Genomic DNA, 22,880 nt, shown 5'->3' with positions numbered 1-22,880 from the left:
GTTTTCCAGACAAACATTACTATTAGATCTGTGGCTGCAATTAACTCTCACTTACTCTCTCACTGACTGGGGGGACTGGCCAATATATTTCCCCTGATGTTCTCTCTACGGTTCAAAATGTTACCAACTTACAGTGGTGACTTTTTAGAATCCTTGGTGAGTTTATTATTATTATTATCCCCCGTTGTCCGTTTCAATCTGGACAACTTTTCTCAATAACTACATACGCTACATCAATGAAACTTTGCGTGCTCATACTACTGAAAAAAGCTGGGTAGCATTACATGAAGGTGTCCTAGCACTTACAGTGCCTTGCAAAAGTATTCGTCCCCCTTGGTGTTTGTCCTGTTTTGTCGCATTACAAGCTGGAATTAAAATGGATTTTTGGAGGGTTAGCACCATTTGATTTACACAACATGCCTACAGCTTTAAAGGTGCAAACTGTTTTTTATTGTGACACAAGCAATAATTAAGATGAAAAAACAGAAATCTGGAGTGTGCATAGGTATTCACCCCCTTCCGTATGAAACCCCTAAATAAGAGCTGCTCCAACCAAGTCACATAATTAGTTGATCAAGATCCACCTGTGTGCAATCAGTGTCACATGATCTGTCACATGATGTCTGTATAAATCAACCTGTTCTGGAAGGACCCTGACTCTGCAACACGATTAATCAAGCGACATGAAAACCGAGGAGCCTCCAAACAGGTCAGAGACAAAGTTGTGGAGAAGTAAAGATCAGGGTTGGGTTATAAGAAATATCCCAAACTTTGAATATCCCATGGAGCACCATTAAATCCATTATAGCAAAATAGAAAGAACATGGCACCACTACAAACCTGACAAGAGAAGGCCACCCACCAAAACTCACAGACTGGACAAGGAGGGCATTAATCAGAGATGCAACAAAGGCACCAACGATAACACTGAAGGAGCTGCAAAGATCCACAGCGGAGATGGGAGTATCTGTCCATAGGACCACTTTAAGCTGTACACTCCACAGAGCGGGGCTTTATGGAAGAGTGGCCAGAAAAAAAAAGTAATTGCTGAAGAAAACCCATTTGGAGTTTGCCCAACAGCATGTGGCAGACTCCCCAAACACATGGAAGAGCATTTTCTGGTCAAATGAGACAAAAATTTTACTTTTTGGCCATCATGGGAAATGCCACGTGTGATCCAAACCCAACACCCTGAGAACACCATTCCTACAATGAAGAATGGTGGTGGCAGCATCATGCTGTGGGGATGTTTTTCATCTGCAGGGACAGGAAAGCTGGTCAGGATTGAAGGAAAGATAGATGGCACTAAATACAGGGCAATTCTGGAGGAAAACCTGTTTGAGTCGGCCAGAGGTTAGAGACTGGGATGAAGGTTCATGGTCCAGCAGGACAATGACCCTAAACAGACTGCTAAAGCTACACTGGAGTGGTTTAAAGGGAAACATTTAAATGTCTTGGAATGGCCTAATCAAAGCCCAGACCTTAATCCAATTAAGAATCTGTGGTATAACTTGAAGATTGCTGTACACCAATGTAACCCATCTAACTTGAAGGAGTTGGAGCAGTTTTGCCTTGAGGAATGGGCAAAAATCCCAGTGGCTAGATGTGCTAAGCTAATAGAGACATACTCCAAGAGACTTGCAGCAGTAATTGCAGCAAAAGGTGGCTCTACAATAGGGATGGGAATCGAGAACCAGTTCTTGTAGAGAACCGGTTCCCAGTAGTTCAATTCCTTGGACTGAACGTTTAGTCTGCTTGCCTAACGATTCCCTTATCGGTTCCATTGACGTGAGGACGCATTATGATGTCATATACGTGCCATATTCAGTTCAGAAGTATCCAACATGGCATCGAGGCAGAAGCGCTCTAAAGTGTGGTTATATTTCACTAGGAAAGATGATAGTAGGGACACTTGCAACACGTGCAAAGCTTCAGTTACAATAAAAGGGGGAAATACCTCCAACATGCTCAAACATTTGAATACACAGCATGCAATTAATTTGCATAAATCTTGCAATGTGTTTGATACGCTGCTTAGCAGTGATTCTCAAAGCGGAGCTTTCAACACAGTGTCCTCTGTCTTAAATGTTGCGGGTAACGTTGAACTCTCCTGGTCCTGTACGTAGATTATGTTAATGTTAGCACCATTTCACTGTGTCAACCTGCTGTCACTATACTGTATGAATAACTTCTATCAACATTTAGCTGACGAGGACTGCCAGAGTCTGACTGGCTCAGAGGCTGGTTCAGAGTCTAGCTCTCACACACTGTTAGCTACTCCCTTCATTGAGGCAGAGAAGAGTAAAATGACCAAGGCGAAAATAAATGAATGCCACCGAGCAGTGACTAGATTTGTGGTGAAAGGTTTGCACCCCTTTGCCACGGTGGAAGCCCCTGAATTTCGGTAGGATAATTTCCTGCATATTATCGGTCATGGCTCAAATGAATAGATAGGCAACTTTAGACAACTTTGAAATTAGAATTGTTAATTGCATGTTGTTATTTTAACCAGTATAGTTCTGTTTCATTCATTCCCATTACATATTCTCTGTAAGGAGATGACAAAGACTCTGAACTCAAAACACCATCCCCCAAGCAGAGACAGTTTAATAAACCATCTGATCCCTGCTTGGTATGGGGTTGAAAAGAGCAATCTGATCTCAGACCTAAAACAAGTCACAAAGGCAGCCATCACAGCTGATGGTTGGACAAGTTTTAGCCCATGTTTACATTAGACCGTATCAGCGGGTCATCAGATTAACGTTTTTAAAATGATTAGTGTGCACACAGCAACACCAATACACGATTTGCGTGCACACAGCAACGCCAATACACGGATACGCTCGGCTCCGCAGGCATCCTGCGCTCCAAATCACTCCGCCCTGAACAGCGAGTGCCCTCTGGAGGGTGCGCACTCCGGCCCTGCGCAGCTCACCGAGCGCGCGAGCGAAGCACACTAGCAGTGTTTTCAGGACTGAGCCGCTGTGTGTGTGATCCCAGCGCATATCACTTACCACTTGCAAGTGGAAGGATGGCAAGCCTAAAGACAATCATAACTACACAATGGGCAGTATTTGCATCAGTATTTGCAGTATTTTCATACTTTTATACTCTTTAATGAAAGGTGATACAAGGCGGAAGTCCGCGCCGTTTTTCAGCAGTCGCGTCACATGACCAACGCCAGCGAATCAGGAAGGTGGATGTCACAGTGACGTTGTCCAATGAGACGCCAGCTAGAGCTCAGCACAGCGTATCCACGTATTCTGAATGTTTACACAGCACCGGAGCTGACACGATCTGGATTGAATACGTGGACGCTGGCGGATTCCCGTTTCCCGGCGTTTCCAGGCGGTTTAATGTAAACGGACAGTGCATCCGCGAAGAAAACGAGACAGATACGGTCTAATGTAAATGTAGCCTTACTCAAGACCATTACTTCACTTTAACATTGCACTATATCAGGAAAGGTCAGAATAAGGAAAAAGTCCTCAAAACCAAAGCAGTGTATGAATCACAGACAGGGACAGCTGTGGCAGAGGAGACTGAGGGGGTCCTGGAGGAGTTTGGAGTAAAAGAGGTGGTCATGGCAGCCACTGTGGCTAATGCAGCAACTATAGATGTAGCTGTGAAAAAGCTGAATATTATCAAGTTTCCATGTTTCGCGCACATGCTAAACCTTGCAGCTCAGAAGCTGTACACCTGCAGTACAATTTCCAACTGGGCGGCAAGGATTCGTTCTGTGATTGTATGGATGAAGAGATCCCACATGGCAAAAGTAGTCCTCAAGGAGAAGCAACAACTCTTCGGTAAGAGTATTTTAAATACTGTAATCAAAGCCAGCCAAAATGTAAATGAACAGATTAGGGTCAATCTAAAATTCTAATGATAATATAATGTTGTTTATACAGCGGGGGTTGAAAGTTTGTGAACCCTTTAGAATTTTCTATATTTCTGCATAAATATGACCTAAAACATTATCAGATTTTCACACAAGTCCTAAAAGTAGATAAAGAGAACCCAGTTAAACAAATGAGACAAAAATATTATACTTGGTCATTTATTTATTGAGGAAAATGATCAAAATATTGCATATCTGTGAGTGGCAAAAGTATGTGAACCTTTGCTTTCAGTATCTGGTGTGACCCCCTTGTGCAGCAATAACTGCAACTAAACGTTTCCAGTAACTGTTGATCAGTCCTGCACACCGGCTTGGAGGAATTTTAGCCCATTCCTCCGTACAGAACAGCTTCAACACTGGGATGTTGGTGGGTTTCCTCACATGAACTGCTCGCTTCAGGTCCTTCCACAACATTTCAGTTGGATTAAGTTCAGGACTTTGACTTGGCCATTCCAAAACATTAACTTTATTCTTCTTTAACCATTCTTTGGTAGAACGACTTGTGTGCTTAGGGTCGTTGTGTTGCTGCATGACCCACCTTCTCTTGAGATTCAGTTCATGGACAGATGTCCTGACATTTTCCTTTAGAATTCGCTGGTATAATTCAGAATTCATTGTTCCATCAATGATGGCAAGCCGTCCTGGCCCAGATGCAGCAAAACAGGCCCAAACCATGATACTACCACCACCATGTTTCACAGATGGGATAAGGTTCTTATGCTGGAATGCAGTGTTTTCCTTTCTCCAAACATGACGCTTCTCATTTAAACCAAAAAGTTTTATTTTAGTCTCATCCGTCCACAAAACATTTTTCCAATAGCCTTACGGTTTGTCCACGTGATCTTTAGCAAACTGCAGACGAGCTGCAATGTTCTTTTTTGGAGAGCAGTGGCTTTCTCCTTGCAACCCTGCCATGCACACCATTGTTGTTCAGTGTTCTCCTGATGGTGGACTCATGAACATTAACATTAGCCAATGTGAGAGAGGCCTTCAGTTGCTTAGAAGTTACCCTGGGGTCCTTTGTGACCTCGCCAACTATTACACGCCTTGCTCTTGGAGTGATCTTTGTTGGTCAACCACTCCTGGGGAGAGTAACAGTGGTCTTGAATTTCCTCCATTTGTACACAATCTGTCTGACTGTGGATTGGTGGAGTCCAAACTCTTTAGAGATGGTTTTGTAACCTTTTCCAGCCTGATGAGCATCAACAACGCTTTTTCTAAGGTCCTCGGAAATCTCCTTTGTTCGTGCCATGATACACTTCCGCAAACATGTGTTGTGAAGATCAGACTTTGATAGATCCCTGTTCTTTAAATAAAACAGGGTGCCCACTCACACCTGATTGTCATCCCATTGATTGAAAACACCTGACTCTAATTTCACCTTCAAATTAACTGCTAATCCTAGAGGTTCACATACTTTTGCCACTCACAGATATGTAATATTGGATCGTTTTCCTCAATAAATAAATGACCAAGTGTCATATTTTTGTCTCCTTTGTTTAACTGGGTTCTCTTTATCTACTTTTAGGACTTGTGTGAAAATGTGATGTTTTAGGTCATATGCAGGAATATAGAAAATTCTAAAAAGTTCACAAACTTTCAAGCACCACTGTATTAATCTCATCATGTCGTTTGTGTGTGTGTGTGCCCGCCTTTCAGAGCTGCCCCAGCACATGCTTCTCTTAGATGTGAGGACAAGATGGAACTCTCTGTTTTTGATGATGGAGAGGTTCTGTGAGTAATTTTCTGCCATCCAAGCTGCAGTGATAGACCCAAGGCTAAGAAAGCCCATGGAGAAGGAGAAATTGGCCAGAATTGGCAATGAGGACCTGAGGAAAGCAGAGGAGTTTGTGCTGCTAATGCGGAAGCATTACACATCTACACTTGCAGTCTGTGGCAAAAAAACCCGACCTGTGGCCAGATACTGCCCATCATTCAGAAGCTGCACAAACATTACACAGTGCAGACAGATGACTCTGCATTCACCAGGGGTATCAAGGAAAACATTTGGAACGATCTTTCTAAACGTTACAAGGATGATGACATCCAAGCATTCCTGGAGGAAGCAACTGTATTAGACACCAGATTTAAATCCAGAATGGATGGGAATTAAATCTGGGACAGGATCAGGGCAGCAGCAGTGGCAGCAAACACACGGGCAGCAGCAACAGAAGAGCTGTCAGAGCTGGGAGAGACACAGAGGCAGGCAGAAGAAGATGAAAAAGAATATATGTCTTTACGCCACCCATAAAGCAGCAGCAAAAAAAAAAAGACAGCCCTAGAAGAACATTTTGCGGAAGAGGACAGCGAGCTTCTGCCCTTGCAGCAGCAGCCCCCTGTCTCTGTTGCCCAGAGAGTAGATCAGGGGTGCCAGGGTGAAATTGGTAAGGGGGCCAGATTTTTTTCAAGTGGGACCTTGGGGGCCGAATTACACTTTTGGCCTGAAAAGACCAGACACTAACTCAACAAAAGGACATTATTTTATATGATTTTTGAAGGCCTATACGCCCAAAAGGAATTGTAAAGCTATAGCCTCAAAATGAGGCGCACAATAACATGGCAGACAAAAGCAATTTACCCTCTGAAAATGTAACAGTCTAAGCATGCAAGTAGCCTACATTTATTAAAAAAAAAATGCTACAGAAATGGACTAAGACACAAATAACACAAGTGTAAACTGTAAATGACTTGGATCAGACTTATTGATCTTGCACATCAAAAACATGTCAATGCATAGACCTAATTAGGCCAATTAAAACGATTGGCAAGTAGGCCTAAACGAGTCAAAAGAAAGAAGTGCCAGGGTAAATAATTCCACCAATAGGTCAAGTGACTAAATATGCAGTAGCATTAGTTTAAAAGAGCCAAATATGACTGAACATACCAATAAAAACAAACTACAGATGGCACATTAACTTTGCTGGTCAAGTCCCACATATATTTCCACACACCCATCCTGTTTATTCCCCCTCAAGCACACAGCAACATGGGGGAGAAATACCAGCTACATTTTACATGTGGAAGCCAGAAGTCTTTTACTTTTTACCAGCTTGTCGACACTGGGGGACAGACTCTGGGCAGTTGCTATTTTCATGACATCGTTGAGATGTCCCTGGGTCAGACGACTACGCAGTTTCGATTTATTAATATTCATTACTGAAAATGCCTGTTCACATAAATATGTTGTCCCGAACATACAGAGTATTTTACCGGCAAAGGCCGTGATAATTGGGTACTCTGGTGGCAATGACTGATAGAAAGATTGGATTCCAACAGATGCGTATTTATCCTTGACGAATGCACCCTCCGAAAATGGCTTGGACACTTTTGCGATCTCCCACGCGATGATGTAGCTCGCCTTCACTGCCCCTAACATGAAATAAAATGTACAACAAAGATATTGAGACACCCCTCTTTGAAAACAGCCGCATTTAACATTAAAGGAGAACTGAAGATGATGTATGATATTAAAACGAACCTTCATGTGTCTCTCGAGACTTTGAGAAAGCTGCTTGCTGTTTTAGAAGGTTTGAGGCAAGCTCATTTAGCTTTTCAGTCCTGCGTTGCCCGGTGAATTGGCTGTATTTGTCGGCGTGGGTCTCGTAATGTCTTTTGACATTGTATTCCTTCGGTACAGCCACTTGTTGCGAACAAATCAGACAAACAGGTTTTCCCCCTACTTCCCAGAAAAAGTATTTCTCTCTCCATTTTTCCTGAAAGATGCGACCCTCAGAATCAACTTTTCTCTTTTTAGACTGTTGTTGCTTGTGAACGAGCAACAACTAGCCTACTCTACATTAAATCCGGGTCATTGCACCTGCGCGTGCTGCAGCAAGCAGAGAGCAGCTAAAAACGAACCGATGGATTACACGAAAATGGAATCAAATTGAAACATTAGATTTAAAATCATTACGAAAAAAACCCCACAACATTCGATTTTTATTAATTTATTATTTAAAAAAAGTCTCATGAACCACCGGGCCGGATGTGATGACCAATCGGGCCGTATCCGGCCCGCGGGCCGTTACCATGGCACCCCAGGAGTAGATCAAGAAGTTCAACTATATAGAAGCCTTCCTCCCATTCCAACCAAGGACAGCCCCACTCTCTGGTGGCGGATGAAGAGGGACACATTGCCAATGTTATCAGCTTTAGCTGAGAAGTATCTCCGTGTCCAAGCATCCTCTACCCCATCTAAGGCTGCTGGGCCATAGAAGGTTCACGCTGCACGCTGCATGTTGCACGCTGCACGCTACACGTTCACGTGAAGAACCGGACCCTGGGCCATTAAAGTTCATGCTTGGATGTTCACGTGTTGCGTCTGTTCTACTTTGACCGAGTAACCAACAATATGGACTCTTCGGATGACGACGATTGCCTCATTCTGCTTTTACTGAGACAGAGGAAGAGAAAAAGGAACAGAATTTGGAGCCGAGAACACTTCCTTCTGAGAGAAACCCGTGGTGAATTTCACCGAACATTCTATAATCTGCTTGACAATCCCGATGAAGAACTATTTTTCAATTATACCATTCAATTATATTTTTTCTGAAGTTTTCCCCTGAAAGCATAGCGTTATCTCCCTAGACCCGTTCTGATTGGCTGGCGCGGCGGTGACCGCATGCATTGACTGGAATTTCCGTCTTCACGCCTAGAAAAAAGTGTGCATGTTCATTTCATGCTTCACGCGTGAAGTGTGCAGCGTGCAACGTGAACGCCGTTCTATGGCCCAGAGCAAGTCATGCTACGTTTGTCCACTTTTCTTTACACGCGTGTAGCGTGCAGCGTGCAGCATGCAGCGTGCAGCGTGAACCTTCTATGGCCCAGCAGCCTAAGAGGGTGTTCTCCACAGCTGGAGATACCTTAAGTCCAGAAAGATCTCGTATCCTTCCTGAGAAGGCAAACATGCTAATTTTTCTGCACAAAAATTGTTAATTTGCCACTCAGGGCCAAATGGAGCCAGCAGAGACGATGCAGAAGCCATGTTAATAATGACCCCAGACACACACACTGTCATGCTAATTTTTCTGCACAAGAATTTTTATTGTAAATTCTTATTTTTTCATGCCAGTATTAATTTTATTCTAATTTTGATATACGTTACATTAAATAATTAATGTAAACAAACCCATTTCTACTATATTTTATTTCCTAACCCAATGAGAATTGATAAGAGAATCGAATTGATAAGTGACATCGATAATGGAATCGGAATATCAAAATTCTTATCAATTCCCATCCCTACTCTACAAAGTATTGACTTGGGGGGGGGGGGGGGGGGGGCGTGAATACCTATGCACACTCCAGATTTCCGTTTTTTCATCTAATTCTCCTATTTTATATTAAACTTTGGTCAAATATCTGTAACATTCTGCATTCTCTGCAATTTTTTTACCTTGCGCAATACCAGAAAAATTCAGTTGAAATCAAGCCATTTGAGGCGAATTGGTCCGCCTCTGAAAAAACTTGGCATTTGGATTTCCTGGGAAACATTGATTTTCATGATGTCATCTGCGGGATGCCTCCCTCTGAATCCTACGTCAGCGCTGGTTTGTTTATGAGAAAACGACCTGGTGGTTTTCTGCAAATTTCTTCAACGTTATCATGTAATTATTAAAATGGTTAACAGATGTATCGTAGGAGGGTGTAGCAACACCAATCATGATGGGATTAGTACTCATCGCTTCCCAAAAGACCGGACAATGAGAGAGAAATGGGAGCACTTGGTCTACACAGGCTGTGCACTGAAACCGTGCAAAGCTCGCGCAGCCTGCTGGCGCTTCCGCAGGTGACGTCACGAATCTGGCTCCAGACTCCCTTGGGATTTTTCCAGATGCGTTTTGTTATTTTATTTTTTTCTGCTGTAGACAGATGGCCTTGTGCAAAATTACCCTTCTGGATAAGTGTGTAAAGGGACATACTTTCATATAAAAAAAAAAACCCAAATTGGTCCAGAATATGCACTTTAAAGCTGTAGGCATGTTGTGTAAATCAAATGGTGCGAACCCTCCAAAAATCCATTTTAATTCCAGCTTGTAATGCGACAAAACAGGACAAACACCAAGGGGGATGAAGACTTTGTACGATATCATAAGTCAATATTAAAGCAATGGGCTTATAAGGGCATAAGTGTTAAGAGGTCTTCATAAAATGCTCATGGTGGGGGATAGTGATGACCATGTCTTCTTGTTTTTTTAAAGAGCCTAGCAAGAAATCTAATGTCCGGCTCATGACAGATGCGGGATATACGAGTTGAGAACGCAACTCATGCTCCCAATAATAAAATCGCTGATCATCAGTTTTCTCAAAGACCAATCGATGATCATCTTTATCCCTAACAATCAATCAATGATCATCTATGTTCCCAACGACCAATTACGGATCACCATTACTTCTAAAAACCAATTGATGATCATTGCTGAAGGTCCCATCTCCACACCACGTTGTTCTTAGATTTAAACTTTCCTCTTGACTATAATTATAAATAATGAAAACAAGTTACTCCATCCTTAACCATTTCATTATTGTGTTTATTTCATGACTCTTCATGCTTCACCAGTGCTTCATTTTGGCAGCTTTCTTGATAAAAACAAAAATTACAGTATTTTGTAAATAAATAAATAAAATTTTTATTTGAAAACATAGTTAGTGGTTCAATGACAAAAGATGACTTCTGTTTATAAGAAGTTCTAAGTTGTTATTTCTATTCTGATGAAACTATTCTATTCCAAAGCACTGTCTGGATTGAACTGGTTTATCAGATGGGTGTCTGAAAAAAGTTAAAAAAACAAAACAAAACCATACATGTCTCCAAAGTGATTAGTCTCAAGCATCAGGACAGCAATAAACTTATCACAGTAGGGACGAGTTTCTAATGGGCTTATATTTTCCACAAACTCCGATGTTTTCATCATGTGGCCAGTTCAAGAAATCACATGTGAAATGCTGATAAATAAATAAAATATTATATACCGTATTTATCCTAATAAACGCGCCCGGGCGCGATGCAAAACATGAAGGGGGAGCGTCAATTTCGACCCTTAAATGACAAAAATCGAACATGACAAAATCATCGGAATTTAAAACATTTATTTTGAAACACATGAAAATACAGTTATATGTCCAAAAAGTCAATTAAACAATGTCCAGCTCGCTTATAAGGATAACATTGGTAAGTAAACTATTTGTAGTGACGTCACAATTCACGTCATCGTCGATGTTTATGAGCTCACAAAACAAAATGTCGTCCTCAAAACGATCCTTCACCGCTAGTTTTAAGTTAAAGGTTGTAGAACTGGCAGAGCAGAAAGGCAAACACTTAGCTGCAAAAACATTTAATGTTCACCGTAAACGTGTACAAGAGTGGTGCAAACAAAAGGTACGTCTCCACCCGTATTGATATCCGCAGCAGAGTGAATGTCCGTATTTTATACTGTCCATGTTTACTAACGCGATTTCCGGTAAAAAAAAAAAATCAGCGGTGAAATTGAACGTCTCTGTTGTGGTTTGTTGGATTTAAAGTTTGTTAAATGAAGAAAATGGTTGGTAAATACTATTCTAGCTCTGAAAATCGTGGAGGCGCGTCAAATAGGGAGGGCGCTTCTATAAGGATAAATACGGTATATATATATATATATATATATATATATATATATATATATATTCGATCCACATTCACTGGATATGAGCAATCATGCACTCTGATTGGCTACTCTACTATTAGGATATCAGCTCATATACTGTAAGCAGAGAAAAAAAAATGGCAGCGTGTTGCTGAACCAACTGAGGAACGAAATAAAAACTCTACTCAACAAACCTCCCACAAAAAAAAGGCAACAAAACATGGAATAAAAGTATTTGATGGAAAGAACATCTTATTTTTCAAGAATTTTTATTATTATTATTATTATTATTATTATTATTATTATAGCATTTTTCACAAACTGCGACTAACACTTTGCCGGTTTGTTTACATTCTAAGCGGAAATGATTTTGTCAGACATTTTGTATAAAGTTTTTACAAAACTTTACAAAGGAGATTTCTGAGGACCTCTGAAAAAGCGTTGTTGATGCTCATCAGGCTGGAAAAGGTTACAAAACCATCTCTAAAGAGTTTGGACTCCACCAATCCACAGTCAGACAGACTGTGTACAAATGGAGGAAATTCAACACCATTGTTACCCTCCCCAGGAGTGGTCGACCAACAAAGATCACTCCAAGAGCAAGGCGTGTAATAGTCGGCGAGGTCACAAAGGACCCCAGGGTAACTTCTAAGCAACTGAAGGCCTCACTCACATTGGCTAATGTTAATGTTCATGAGTCCACCATCAGGAGAACACTGAACAACAAATGGTGTGCATGGCAGGGTTGCAAAGAGAAAGCCACTGCTCTCCAAAAACAACATTGCTGCACATTTAAACCAAAAATAGAACTTTTTGGTTTAAATGAGAAGCGTTATATTTGGAGAAAGGAAAACACTGCATTCCAGCATAAGAACCTTATCCCATCTGTGAAACATGGTGGTGGTAGTATCATGGTTTGGTCCTGTTTTGCTGCATCTGAGCCACGACAGCTTGCCATCATTGATGGAACAATGAATTCTGAATTATACCAGCGAATTCTAAAGGAAAATGTCAGGACATCTGTCCATGAACTGAATCTCAAGAGAAGGTGGGTCATGCAGCAACACAACGACCCTAAGCACACAAGTCGTTCTACCAAAGAATGGTTAAAGAAGAATAAAGTTAATGTTTTGGAATGGCCAAGTCAAAGTCCTGACCTTAATCCAATCGAAATGATGTGGAAGGACCTGAAGCGAGCAGTTCATGTGAGGAAACCCACCAACATCCCAGAGTTGAAGCTGTTCTGTACGGAGGAATGGGCTAAAGTTCCTCCAAGCCGGTGTGCAGGACTGATCAACAGTTACTGGAAATGTTTAGTTGCAGTTATTGCTGCACAAGGGGGTCACACCAGATACTGAAAGCAAAGGTTCACATACTTTTGCAACTCACAGATATGTAATCTCATCTCATCTCATTATCTCTAGCCGCTTTATCCTTCTACAGGGTCACAGGCAAGCTGGAGCCTATCCCAGCTGACTACGGGCGAAAGGCGGGGTACACCCTGGACAAGTCGCCAGGTCATCACAGGGCTGACACATAGACACAGACAACCATTCACACTCACATTCACACCTACGGTCAATTTTAGAGTCACCAGTTAACCTAACCTGCATGTCTTTGGACTGTGGGGGAAACCGGAGCACCCGGAGGAAACCCACGCGGACACGGGGAGAACATGCAAACTCCACACAGAAAGGCCCTCGCCGGCCACGGGGCTCGAACCCGGACCTTCTTGCTGTGAGGTGACAGCGCTAACCACTACACCACCATGCCGCCCCAGATATGTAATATTGGATCATTTTCCTCAATAAATAAATGACCAAGTATAATATTTTTGTCTCATTTGTTTAACTGGGTTCTCTTTATCTACTTTTAGGACTTGTGTGAAAATCTGATGATGTTTTAGGTCATATTTATGCAGAAATATAGAAAATTCTAAAGGGTTCACAAACTTTCAAGCACCACTGTGTGTGGATACACCAGATGCAGTTTTGCTCACTGTAGCACCACAACTGAAGCTGATTCTACACATGTTTAAGCTGTTCTTGCTTTGCCTTTTAGTTATTCTCAACAGATACAAAGTGACTTGATTCAGTTTGTATTTAGAAGAGTGTTGTCAAAACGCTTCCCATTTAGAAGCAGCGAAAACCTTAGCGAGTTTTATACACAAAGAGAACAGTGTGGGTTGACTTTGCCAGGTGAGATATTAGCGATGCTGTCACAGTAACCTTGTTTTACTTGTGCTTTTTTTTTCCTGGTAGAACGAGATAGTTCACAGTATCAAGGTGGTAATGAGGCTGAATCGTCTGTGTAATCGGACGGCTTTAACATATACGAGTCAAAGCCACAAATTTCAACTTTTTCTCCGAATCTTGACTTGGCAGACAGAGGACTCCAGAGAATCATATTTCGAGAAAGTCAGAGATGCATCACAGTTACTGTTCACACGAGATGGTATTTTGGATTTCTATATCATCCAACATGGTGGCGGATGCAGACTTCACACTATTTTGTCACGTGGTTGCATGCAAAGAATATGTAAATGTCCTTTTCCTGCTATTAGTTTTTGGTGTTAGTAGAGTGAAGTTGTATATGGATTGATTTGTAGAATATTTATGAACTGTGTTCACAGGGATCAGAACTTTGTGAATGTTTTTTGCAACATGTACGGATATGCACATGATCATGACAGGCTTGTAGTACTCGAGTCCGACTCGTGGCCTAATTTTAAGAACTCGTGACTTGACTTGGACCTGAGCACTGATGACTCAGACTTGTGCATTAACTGCATTCAGATTTTTAAATTGGAGACGAGAACTCAGATTTTTTTTCTTAATTTTTTTGTAACATGCCATAATAATCTGGCATAAGAAATTTATCAAATCAAATCAAAGTCTTTCCCACGCCATGTGGCACATAGGGCAGCGCCGATCTCCGTTTCCGTAGCCCTCGGCCTCTCGCCTATTACATAGCTAGGGTTATAGTCGGGGGCTAGTCCTTTGGTAACCGCGAGAGTTTGACTCCCCACTCGCATCTGTATTGCAGCGTGCCTTGCCAGATGGCAGTAGGTACCATTTTTATGATGGTCTTTGGTGTGACCCAACAGTGAGTAGAACTCGTGATCTCCCAATCGAGAGGCGGACACGCTAACCACTAGGCCAACTCGCAGTATAAGAAGTTTATATCTGCATTAATTTTTGTGCAAGAGTGTCACACCTGCGCACCTTGGTGTGTGCATCAGACAGACTCTCGGGTGCGTGCCAAGCGGATTCTCAAGCCGTAAACAACTCGCACCTGTATAAAAACTATCAAAACACACTTACTTTGCGAAGTATTGAGGTGCATTGCTGAGACATTACCGAGCCTTATTTCCTTGTTTGGTTTCCTGATCCAGGGTGGCACGGTGGTGTAGTGGTTAGCGCTGTCGCCTCACAGAAAGAAGGTCCTGGGTTCGAGCCCAGCGGCCGACGAGGGCCTTTCTGTGTGGAGTTTGCATGTTCTCCCCGTGTCTGCGTGAGTTTCCTCTGGGTGCTCTGGTTTCCCCCACCGTCCAAAGACACACAGGTTAGGCTAATCGGTGGCTCTAAATTGACCGTAGGTGTAAATGGTTGTTTTTCTCTGTGTCAGCCCTGCGATGACCTGGCGACTTGTCCAGGGTGTACCCCGCCTTTCGCCCGTAGTCAGCTGGGATAGGCTCCAGCTTGCCTGCGACCCTGTAGAATAGGATAAGCGGCTACAGATAATGGATGGATGGATGCGTTTCCTGATCCCTGATTTCCTGTTTCTCATCTTTGATTCTGTCGAGTCTACGATAGCCTGTTTGTGCCTCGCTCGACCTATTGCCTGTTTCACTGTTTTACGATTTTGCCTGCCGTTCTGGATTGTTCTCCTATCTTCACTTGTATTAATAAACACACCTTCTGCACTTACATCCATCTCCCAACCATCTCTGACAGAATACTTCACACTCCCTGATAAAGAGAAGCGCATTCACCTGTTCATACATCACGTTCAGGAACAAACTAATGTTAATGGCACCGAAACAACCACCGTCAAATGGTCCGGTTGTTGTTGGAGTCTTGTTCTCGGACTTGACTCGAAATTTTTTTAATGACTTGGACTTGAACACTGCGCGACTCAAGACTGGAGTTGGACTCTAGGTTTAGTGACTCGACAACACCACTGGATCATGACAAAATATGAATATGCAAATGAGACAATGACATCAACCAGTGACTTCTGGAGACCTTTTTGAGTCTTTTGAAAACAAAGCCATAGTCGGCCCCCACCTGCAATCCCTAGTATAGACGCGTATATGAAGGACGTCTGGGGAAAGTAGAAGACAGAAATCCCCGGTAAGAACCGTTTCACTTTAAACTCACGTGCAGACACTGGGATAGTATTTTTGCTTTTATAATGAGGATGAAGATGATGAAGATGAAAGAAAGAAAAGAAAGAAGAAAGAAACCTTTATTCGTCACATGCACACTTCAAGCACAGTGAAATTCATCCTCTGCATTTAACCCATCCGAAGCAGTAAACACACACACACAGAGCAGTGGGCAGCCACACCAGAGCACCCGGGGAGCAGTCAGGGGTTCGGTACTTTGCTCAAGGGCACTTCAGCCCAAGGCCGCCCCACGTCAGCCTAACTGCATGTCTTTGGACTGTGGGAGAAACCGGAGCACCCGGAGGAAACCCACGCAGACACGGGGAGAACGTGCAAACTCCACACAGAAAGGCCCTCGCCGGCCACGGGGCTCGAACCTGCAACCTTTTTGCTGTGAGGCAACTGTGCTAACCACTACACCACCGTGCCGCCCCGGATGAGGATGAAGATGAGGAAGAAGATGAGGAGGAAGATGAGGAGGAGGAAGATGAAGATAAGGAGGAAGATTAAGATGAGGATGAAGAGGAAGATGACGATGAGGAGGATGAAGAGGAGGAAGAAGAGGAGAAAGATGAATATGATGAAGATGAAGAGGAGAAAGAGGATGATTAAGATGAGGAGGAGAAAGATGAGGAAGATGAGGAGGAAGATGAAGAGAAAGATGAGGAGAAAGATGAAGATGAAGAGGAGGAAGATGAGGAAGATGAAGAGAAAGATGAGGAGAAAGATGAAGAGGAGGAAGAGGATGATTAAGATGAGGAGGAGGAGGAAGAGGATGATGATTAAGATGAAGAGGAGGAGGAGGAGGAGGATGATTAAGGTGAAGATGAGGAGGAAGAGGATGATGATTAAGATGAAGATGAGGAGAAATGATGATGAGGAAGATGATGAAGATGAAGATGACGATGAAGACGATGAGGAGGATGAGGAAGAGTAGAAAGATGAAGATGAGAAAGAGGAAGATGAGGAAGCGGAGAAAGAGGAAGATGAGGAAGAGGAGAAAGAGGAAGATGAGGGAGTAAGAGGAAGATGAGGAAGAGGAGAAAGATGAAGATGAAGAGGAGGAAGAGGATGATTAAGATGAGGAGGAAGAGGATGATGATTAAGATGAAGATGAGGAGGAAGAGGATGATGATTAAGGTGAAGATGAGGAGGAAGAGGATGATGATTAAGGTGAAGATGAGGAGAAATGATGATGAGGAAGATGATGAGGAAGATGAAGATGACGATGAAGATGATGAGGAGGATGAGGAAGAGTAGAAAGATGAAGATGAGAAAGAGGAAGATGAGGAAGCGGAGAAAGAGGAAGATGAAGATGAGGAAGAGGAGAAAGAGGAAGATGAGGGAGTAAGAGGAAGATGAGGAAGAGGAGAAAGATGAAGATGAGGAAGAGGAGAAAGATGAAGATGAGGAAGATGAGGAGGAAGATGAAGATGAGGAAGAAGATGAAGATGAGGAAGATGAGGAGGAAGATGAAGATGAGGAAGATGAGGAGGAAGATGAAGATGAGGAAGATGAGGAGGAAGATGAAGATGAGGAAGATGAGGAGGAAGATGAAGATGAGGAAGATGAGGAGGAAGAGGAAGATGAGGAAGATGATGAGGAAGATGAAGATGAGGAAGATGAGGAGGAAGATGAAGATGAGGAAGATGAGGAGGAAGATGAAGATGAGGAGGAAGATGAAGATGAGGAAGATGAGGAGGAAGATGAAGATGAGGAAGAAGATGAAGATGAGGAAGATGAGGAGGAAGATGAAGATGAGGAGGAAGATGAAGATGAGGAAGATGAGGAGGAAGATGAAGATGAGGAAGATGAGGAGGAAGATGAACCCTACAGTTCACAGAGATCATCTTTCAGCAGAGTGAAAGCATCCTGTGCGAGTCTATGCCCCAGATTACGAATCTGCAAAGCCAAATCTCAGGCCGTTTAGACTGGTGTGCGGTTTGAGGTGATGCGGTTTAATCCCCAGAGCTGGAGGAGGCTCGCTGTGTGCACGGCTCTCTCTCTCTCTCTCTCTCTCTATCCCATACTGCAGTGAGAGAGACTCGGCTGGGCCGTTAGTGCCCTACACATGCTGTTTATGCGCACACTTAAAGCATTATTCATTCATTACACTCGTTATATTCATGAATTAACCGAGCAATGAGCCGGCGAGTTAGCATTCAGCTAGCATTCAGCGAGCCAGCGCAAGAGCTAGCATTCAGCTAGCATTCAGCTAACCAGCGCGAGCACGGAGGAGAGAAAACAAACAAACTGGACTCGGAATAAAGCCGCCGTGTGGCGCTACTGTCACCCGAACACTCGCTCCGGCTTCCCTGCGCTGGCCTTTCCGCTCACTTTCTCTTTATTTTACCTTTTATTAACAGAATTGTGCAAGAAAAAGGGCTTTTTAATCTATATACCTCCACACATTTACCTTCAGCCACCAGTCCAGCTCGCGCTCTGCAGCCTGGGAGCGAACCCGTCCGGCACCGCCGAGTCAACACAAGCCTGCACGCGCCGGCGGAACAGACCACTCATCCCTCAGAGAGGGGGATCCGCATGCGGAATGAGCAGAGCGCGGGCATGCGCACAAACGCCCTCAGAACACGAGTCAGAGTCCGAGTCAGAGTTCTTGGCCCAGAATGTCGGCACACACAAGGATTTTGGTTCCTGCACTTGGTGTCAGGAGAGGGGGAAAAAAAGTCTGAATATACAGTATGAATATGAAATATAAGAAAAATGTGTTTATATGTTATGGACAATATGTAATAAATATGCAATCTACAATAAATATCATCTCATCTCATTATCTCTAGCCGCTTTATCCTGTTCTACAGGGTCGCAGGCAAGCTGGAGCCTATCCCAGCTGACTACGGGCGAAAGGCGGGGTACACCCTGGACAAGTCGCCAGGTCATCACAGGGCTGACACATAGACACAGACAACCATTCACACTCACATTCACACCTACGGTCAATTTAGAGTCACCAGTTAACCTAACCTGCATGTCTTTGGACTGTGGGGGAAACCGGAGCACCCGGAGGGGACCCATGTGGACACCACGCAAACTCCACACAGAAAGGCCCTCGCCGGCCACGGGGCTCGAACCCAGAACCTTCTTGCTGTGAGGCAACAGCACTAACCACTACATCACCGTGCCGCCCACAATAAATATTATGTACAAAATATACAATACCAGGAAGCATGGTTAGCACTGTCGCCTCAAAGTAAGAAGGTCCGGGTTCGAGCCCCACGGCTGGCAAGGGCTTTTCTGTGCGGAATTTGCATGTTCTCCCCGTGTCCGCGTGGGTTTCCTCCGGGTGCTCCGGTTTCCCCCACAGTCCAAAGACATGCAGGTTAGGTTAACTGGTGGCTCTAAATTGACCGTAGGTGTGAATGTGAGTGTGAATTGTTGTTTGTCTGTGTCTATGTGTCAGCCCTGTGATGACCTGGCGACTTGTCTAGGGCAGTGGTTTTCAGAGTGGGGGCCGTGGCCCCCTGGGGGGCCGCCAGGGGGCGCTAGGGGGGCCTCAGAAAGTTGGTGGGACGATAACAAAAAAATTGCAAAAAAATATATATACTTTTTTAAAATAATTATTATTAAATATATTGTAATTAGTTTTTGAATCATTATTATAAAATATAATTATTAATAATAATACATCATATCGAAACGTTGTTTGCCATGCTCATCTCTCCGATTGCCTGTGACGTTGCGGTTTGCGCCATTTATCAAGCTGCTTTGCTCCTCAAGCTAGCGTATTGCTAGCGCAAAATGGACAGGTTTTTGAAGAAGAGACCGAAGGAACAAACCAACAGCCCTGCTGTGGAGGACACTGCTGCGAAAAAAACTAAGAAGTCCTGGCCAACTAAAATCTGAAAATATGAGGCAGCATACATTAAGTATGGCTTTACAGCCATACAGAAAAATGGCCATGATTGCCCGAAATGCGTCCTCTGTCTGGAGACCCTGTCAAACGAGTGCTTAAAACCTTCGAAACTTCAGCGTCACTTGGTACAAAAACATCCGACAGATGCCGAAAAAACAGTAGATTTCTTCAGATGCAAAAAAGAGCATTCACCCAGCAAGCTACTGTCCCCGAGCGGGCCCTAAAGGCATCGTTTTTAGCCTCGTACCACATTGCTCGTGCTAAAAAACCTCACTCAATTGGAGAAGATTTGATTTTACCAGCCACCAAAGACACTGTCCGAGAATTGCTTGGTGAGGATGCTGCCAAAAAAATATATGCTGTCCCACTCTCTGATAACACCGTGAGCCAACGGATTGGTGACATGGCTCAAGACGTATCTACTCAGCTGTTGGAGCAGGTGAGAGCCAGCGAATACTTCGCACTTCAGCTGGATGAGAGCACAGATTTATCCACTGAGGCCCAACTGCTTGTGAAAATCAGATTTATTTCACAGGAAAGATTTGTGGAGGGGCGGCACGGTGGTGTAGTGGTTAGCGCTGTCGCCTCACAGCAAGAAGGTCCTGGGTTCGAGCCCCGGGGCCGGCGAGGGCCTTTCTGTGTGGAGTTTGCATGTTCTCCCCGTGTCCGCGTGGGTTTCCTCCGGGTGCTCCGGTTTCCCCCACAGTCCAAAGACATGCAGGTTAGGTTAACTGGTGACTCTAAATTGACCGTAGGTGTGAATGTGAATGGTTCTATGTGTCAGCTCTGTGATGACCTGGTGACTTGTCCAGGGTGTACCCCGCCTTTCGCCCATAGTCAGCTGGGATAGGCTCCAGCTTGCCTGCGACCCTGTAGAAGGATAAAGCGGCTAGAGATAATGAGATGAGATGAGATTTGTGGAGGAAATACTATTTTGTAAAGCACTTGAAAGAAAAACTACTGGGAAAGACATTTTTCAAGTTTTGGACGATTACATCGAGTCTAACGGATTGGACTGAACCCGTTGTGTGGGGGTGTGTTCGGATGGAGCCGCAGCAATGACCGGGAAGATCAGTGGAGTGACCGCTCTCATTAAGCAGAAGGCCCCGCATGTAGTGGCCACACACTGCATGCTCCATCGCGAGGCACTGGTCGCAAAAAGGATGGATTACGAGTTGAATCAGGTACTACAGGAGGTTATACAGTTTATTGTTCAGTGCAAAAATATTTGTGTTGAAAACATGTTAGTTAATAATATTCTTATGCTAAACAAATGTAACAATTATTGAATATTGAATAAAAGTAAGAGAAAACATTCTAAAAGTTGATGTTTTTTTACATATTTTGTAGCATTGTCTGTGGGTTTGCAAAGGGGGTTCCTGGCCAGAAGCTAATGCTGTTTGGGGGGCCTTGGCATGGAAAAGTTTGGGAACCCCTGGTCTAGGGTGTACCCCGCCTTTCACCCACAGTCAGCTGGGATAGGCTCCAGCCCACCTAAGGGCAAGGTTCATGACCCTGCACAGGATAAGCGGTTACAGATAATGGATGGATAATATACAATACCTATATTATATCTCATTCTCCTCATTATCTCTAGCCGCTTTATCCTGTTCTACAGGGTTGCAGGCAAGCTGGAGCCTATCCCAGCTGACTACGGGCGAAAGGCGTGGTACACCCTGGACAAGTCGCCAGGTCATCACAGGGCTGACACATAGACACAGACAACCATTCACACTCACATTCACACCTACGGTCAATTTAGAGTCACCAGTTAACCTAACCTGCATGTCTTTGGGGGAAACTGGAGCACCCGGAGGAAACCCATGCGGACACGGGGAGAACATGCAAACTCCACACAGAAAGGCCCTCGCCGGCCACAGGGCTCGAACCCGGACCTTCTTGCTGTGAGGCAACAGCGCTAACCACTACACCACCGTGCCACCCTGTCTAAAATATCTGTATTATCTAATCTAAATATCTAAAATATAGCTATCTATAACAAACACTATCTATAATTGACAGTTATCCCTTGAAATTGAGCCGTACATGAGCCGATAGCCGACGAGGTGCGTAGCACTGAGTTGGCTATAAGCCATGTACGACAAGATTGAGTGGAATAACTGTTTTATTCTATCCACATTCACTGGATGTTGAGAAACAGAGCATTCATCCATCCATCCATTATCTCTAGCTGCTTATCCTGTGCAGGGTTGTGGGCAAGCTGGAGCCTATCCCAGCTGACTATGGGCGAGAGGCAGGGTACACCCTGGACAAGCCGCCAGGTCATCGCAGGGCTGGCTGACACAAGAAACAGAGCATTTTTATTTTTTGCAAAATTTGATAAATAAAAACTTTATACAAAATATCCAACCAAATCATTTCCGATTAGAATGTAAACAAACCCATGAAATGACAGGAGCAATTTGTGAAAAATGCTACGGTATAATAATTCTTGAAAAATAAAAAGATACATTCTCACCATCAAATACTTTTATTCCATATTTTGTTGCTTTCTTGTATGTTTTGTGGTTTTGTTTTCGAGTAGAGTTTTTATTTTGTCCTCGGTTGGTTCAGCAACGCGCTCCACCATTTTGTTTTTCTCTGCTCATGGTATATGAGCTGGTAGCCTTGTAGTAGAATAGCCAATCAACACGCACGATTGCTCATATCCAGTGAATGTGTATAGAATAATATACAATATCTATATTATGCATAAAAACATCTACAGTATCAATAATATACAGTATACATTATAAAAATGTATGCTATCAACAGGGGCGGCACGGTGGTGTAGTGGTTAGCGCTGTCACCTCACAACAAGAAGGTCCTGGGTTCGAGCCCCAGGGCCGGCGAGGGCCTTTCTGTGCGGAGTTTGCATGTTCTCCCCGTGTCCGCGTGGGTTTTCTCCGGGTGCTCCGGTTTCCCCAACAGTCCAAAGACATGCAGGTTAGGTTAACTGGTGACTCTAAATTGAGCGTAGGTGTGAATGTGAGTGTGAATGGTTGTCTGTGTCTATGTGTCAGCCCTGTGATGACCTGGCGACTTGTCCAGGGTGTACCCCGCCTTTCGCCCGTAGTCAGCTGGGATAGGCTCCAGCTT

General features: G+C 43.7%; 1 protein-coding gene across 1 annotated transcript in view; it reads right to left on the bottom strand.

Annotated features, from left to right (window-relative positions):
- Positions 1–18,417, bottom strand: part of ttll7 (tubulin tyrosine ligase-like family, member 7) — a 184,839-nt gene extending 166,422 nt beyond the window's left edge. Inside the window, exon 1 of the mRNA XM_060941574.1 lies at positions 18,327–18,417. The gene's annotated coding sequence lies outside the window, so the exon portion shown is untranslated. The remainder of the gene's footprint in view (positions 1–18,326) is intronic.
- Positions 18,418–22,880: the final 4,463 nt, after the last annotated feature.

Source organism: Neoarius graeffei, chromosome 15 (genome assembly GCF_027579695.1).
Source record: "Neoarius graeffei isolate fNeoGra1 chromosome 15, fNeoGra1.pri, whole genome shotgun sequence".
NCBI lineage: Eukaryota > Metazoa > Chordata > Actinopteri > Siluriformes > Ariidae > Neoarius > Neoarius graeffei.
Note: the sequence above shows the minus strand (reverse complement) of the source record. Positions and strands in the feature narration are given on the sequence as shown.